This window comes from Rhinopithecus bieti, unplaced genomic scaffold, assembly GCF_001698545.2.
Source record: "Rhinopithecus bieti isolate Rb0 unplaced genomic scaffold, ASM169854v2 scaffold_38008, whole genome shotgun sequence".
NCBI classification, from domain to species: Eukaryota; Metazoa; Chordata; class Mammalia; order Primates; family Cercopithecidae; genus Rhinopithecus; species Rhinopithecus bieti.
This window is the reverse complement of record NW_016815997.1, coordinates 76,540-81,456: the sequence shown is the minus strand read 5'-3', so window position 1 is coordinate 81,456 and position 4,917 is coordinate 76,540.

Here is a 4,917-nt window from a genome sequence, read left to right as displayed (position 1 = left end):
AAAAAAAAAAAAAAAAAAAAAAGAGGTTCATGCACATTTCACAGAATGTGTTTTGTGATCTTTTTGCATCATGAGTTTGGCTCTGTCTCCAGGGGAATACGATTCCCCCAATGAAATGGGGAACTCAGGCTTCTTCCAGCCAAGTTGTTCTCTTCCCTTGAATTTATTCCGTGGCAAAAATGGAATAGCCCTGCAAAGATTCTCTAGGGTGATCCAGACAAAGTCAATTCATTCATTCACGGGTGTATGCATTCATTTAATGAATATTAATGACCTAGACTGTGCCAGATATTGGAGTATGCCTGCATATATATGGGTCCCAACATTTGGTTTCAGAAAGTAATAGGTAGATAGACAGATAGATGGATGGATGGGTAGGTAAGTGAATGAATGGATAGCTGGATAGAAAGTTGGGTGCATAGATGGATGAATTATTAAACGGATTAATGGATGGACAGACAGATGGGTAGGTGGATAAGTGGGTAGCTAGGTAGTTGGATAGTTGATTGGATGAATGGACGGATAGATAGATGGTTATACATAGAGATGGATGGATGCAAATTTGGATGATGGATGGACAGATGGATGGGTAGATGGATGAATGGGTAGATACATAGTTGGTTAATTAATTGAATGAATGGGTGGATAGATAGCTGAACAGATGGTTATATGGAGAGATGAATGGATGGATATATGGGTGATGGATGGACTGATAAATGGGTGGATGGATGATGGGTAGATAAATAGTTGGATAGTTGATGGGATGAATGGGCAGATAGATAGTTGGATAGATGGTTATATGGAGAGATAAATGGATGATAGATGGACAGACTGCATGGGTGAATGGATGTGTAGATAGTGGATAGGTACTTGGTTGGATGGATTACAGATGGAAAAATAGATGAATATATGTATGGATAGATAGATAATTGCATAGATGGTTGGATGGACAGATGGAAGATTCTCAACTTGATAGTTTAATGCCAACTCCTCTCCACCTTTCATGTCGATTGGCGGTCCCAGAGGGTGCAAAATGGGTGGTCCCATACAGTAGTTCTAAGCAGGTGTGCTGTTCTCAGCAGCTTCAGGGACTGGCTGTGTTATCTTGTTCATGTAACTCAACCTCTCTGCTCTCGTCACATCTTTAAAGCAGAGGACAGGATGGCTGCGAGAATCATGCGAGAGAATCTGGGTCTCAGTGGCGGAGAATGGTCTCTCAGTAGGGAGAGCTGAAGAGATGCTACTACAATTCAGAGAGTGATCATTAAATGTGCCTCTTCAAATGCACTTCAGGACAGTCCTCTTCCGTGGCTCAAAAAATGAGGTCAGTCATTTCCCAACCGCAAACCCTGTCCATTTGTGTATCGCTTCAAAGTAAGTGACCTTACTTTTGAATTTACATCTCTTCCAATAAAAGAAACGGGAGCCCAAAGCTATCTGGAATAAGATATGTCATAAAAACACAGGGGTGTCAACCACAATGTGGAAGATGAATAACCCTGTATAAAACACAGGAAGAACAAGAAGCTGTCTCCATTCAGCCAATGAATGAAACAAATCCAAATGCAAGTGAGAATAGACGTAGGGGTTATTACCAAGCAGGTTCACAGGCTTGCTGATGATTAAATGAAATTATATTTATCCTGGGAGCACTGACTCTTACACTGTGGCAATCACTAAGTGTGTGTGTGTGTGTGTGTGTGTGTGTGTGTGTATAGATATATATATATTTTTTTGAGACAGACTATCACTCTGTCACCCAGGCTGCAGTGCAGTGGCACGATCTTGGCTCACTGCAGCCTCCGCCTCCTGGGTTCAAGCGATTCTCTTGCCTCAGCCTCCCTATTAGCTGGGATTACAGGTGCCCACCACCATGCCCTGCTAATTTTTGTATTTTTAGTAGAGACAGGGTTTCACCACGTTGGCCAGGCTAGTCTCGAACCCCTGACCTCACGTGATCTGCCCGCCTCAGCCTCCCAAGTGCTAGGATTACAGGCATGAGCCACCGCGCCCGACCTCCAATGACATATTTTTATTTAACATCATGCTACAACATGATGTTACAACAGACACTGTGCTATGTGAAAGTGCTTATGCCAGAATGATGCCTTGTTTTACTCTCTCAGAATTGACTCTAGGAAATGGAGCTCTCTACTTCTTCATTTCCAGAGGAAGCAGGGGGCATGTTAGCATGGTTCGCTTCTATGTTTTCACAACACTCTAAGTTTTCTCAGCTAGGTGCAGTGGCTTACACCCGCAATTCCAGCACTTTGGGAGGCTGAGGTGGGAGGATCACTGGAGCCCTGAAGTTTGAAACCAGCTTGGGCAACATAGCAAGACCCCACTTCTCAAAATATCTTCAAAAAATTAGCCAGTCATGGTGGTGTGTGCCTGTAGTCCCAGCTACTCAGGAGGCTGACATGGGAAGATTGCTTGAGCCCAGGAGGTCAACGCTGAAGTGAGCTGTGATGTCATTCCAGCGTGGGTGACAGAGTAAGACCCTGTCTCAAAATAATAAATAAATAAATAAATAAAAGTATTCTCTGAAAGTACTTGATTTTAAACACTTTCTCCAAACTCCCAATAGGGCATGAAACAGCTATGAACAGTAATTACCTTAACAATTTCTGTTTGCTATGGTCGTATCTGCAAATTATAGGGAGGACACTGAGTCCACTGTAGCCAGTATACGCAGTATACCTGAGACACCCAACTCAGTGTGTCTCATCAGAGCTGCTCATAGACAAGACAGAGGTTTCAGCAAACCCCCGATAACCCATGCATGACTTTGCACAGGTATGACTGTGCCCAGTTTTCATTCATATTCAGAGTTTTCAGGTCAATCTCAAATATACCTGTCTTCCCATCTGTACAGGGTTCTCTAGAGGGACACAACTGATGGAATCCTCTTTCTCTCTCTCTCTCTCTCTACATATATATATGTATGTATTTATTTATATGTGCATATATATTTTATATATATATATGGGAGTTTATTATGTATTAACTCACACGATTACAAGGTCGCACAATAAGCTGTCTGCAGGCTGAGGAGCAAGGAAGCCAGTCCAAAAACTGAAGAACTTGCAGTCCGATGTTCAAGGGCAGGAAGCGTCCAGCACAGGAGAAAGATGCAAGCTAGGAGGCTAGGCCAGTCTCTCTTTGCACATTTTTCTGCCTGCTTATTATCTAGCCGAGCTGGCTGCCGATGAGATGGTGCCCATCCAGGTGAAGGGGGGTCTGCCTTTCCCAGCCTTAAACTCCTTTGGCAGCACCCTCACAGACACACCCACAGGAGCAACACTTTGCATCATCCAATCAAATCAAGTGGACACTCAGTATTAACCATCACACCATCTTTTCACAGCTGCTGCCAAAACACAACTTCAATCTTCAACAGAGTCTTTTTAATGAAAAAGAAATATCTTTGCCATTCAGAGTTTTAGACAAGGTTCAAGGCCCTTTTCAAAAAAACGTAAATTTTTAAAGAGGAGTGTAAATTCTTATCTTGTTAGCTAGCATTCAAGGATAAAGTTGCAGCTGTGACTTAATTACAGAATCCTGCCTGCTTAATTCAACAAGATTCACACTTAGGGTCACACACATCTATTTTTTCTCATTTGTTCTTTGGTGAATTTAAAATATTCAGAATAATGGTAATGGTAATGGCTGCGAGTATCCTGGGCTTATACTGTGCTAGAAATTTTTAAACATATTCTGCATGTATTAATATATTTCTTTATTATTATTATTACTATTATTTTGAAGACAGAGTATCAATCTATTTGTTGCCCAGGCTGTAGTGCAGTGGTGCGATCTCGGCTCACCATAACCTCCGCCTCCCGGGTTCAAGCGATTCTCCTGCCTCAGCCTCCCAAGTAGCTGGGATTACAGGCGTGTGCCACCACACCTGGCTAATTTTGTTGTTGTTGTATTTTTAGTAGAGATGAGGTTTTTACCATGTTGGCCACGCTGGTCTAGAACCTCTGACCTCAAGTGATCTGCCTGCCTCAGCCTCCCAAAGTGCTGGGATTACAAGTGTGAGCCACTGTGCCCAGTCCGTATTAGCATATTTCTGTGTGATATGCATGTAGAAATATTGTGTTGTGGTAGGCATTATATTATCGTTATCGTTGTTTTTCAAACTGGGGTTCCTTAGGTAGGCAAAGGTTAAGGAATTGGCTCTGGGTGTGTTACAATTGTATGCCCAAACTGGGCTTTAAGCCAAAGCAACCCGATTCTAGATCTAGACTATGCTCTTTGTCCAGACCTTCGTACTGGATGGACCCTGACCCCTTCCGTTAAGAGAGGCTTCTCACCTTATTTTATACCTAAGGACAAGCAGTAGAGAGCTCAAGTCTGTACGGCAATGGTGAATGGAGGGTACGCACCCATGAGTCTGCATGTGTCTGATGATAATGCTCCGTCAACCCGTCAGGAAGCTCTGCCTTCCTCTAGAGCTCTCCCCACCAATGCTTGGGCCCCCATACTACCACCAAGCCTGCCACTTTTCTTTCCTTTTTTTTTTTTTTTATTTTGAGACAGGGTCTTGTTCTGTCACCCAGGCTGCAGTGCAGTGGTGCGATCATAGCTCACTGCAGCCTTGACCTCGCAGGCGAAAGTAATCCCCTCATCTTGGCCTCTTGTGTTACTGGGACCACAGGTGCACACCACCATGCCTGGTAATTTTTTAAATTTTTTTTTTTTTTTTTTTTTTTTTTGAGATGCAGTCTTGCTCTGTCACCCAGGTTGGAGTGCAGTGGCGTAATCTCAGCTCACTGCATCCTCCGCCTCCCAGGTTCAAACGATTCTCCTGCCTCAGCCTCCCGAGTAGCTGGGATTACAGGCATGTGCCACCATACCTGTATATGTTTGTATTTTTTTTTTTTTTTGGTAGAGACGGGGTTTCGGCATGTT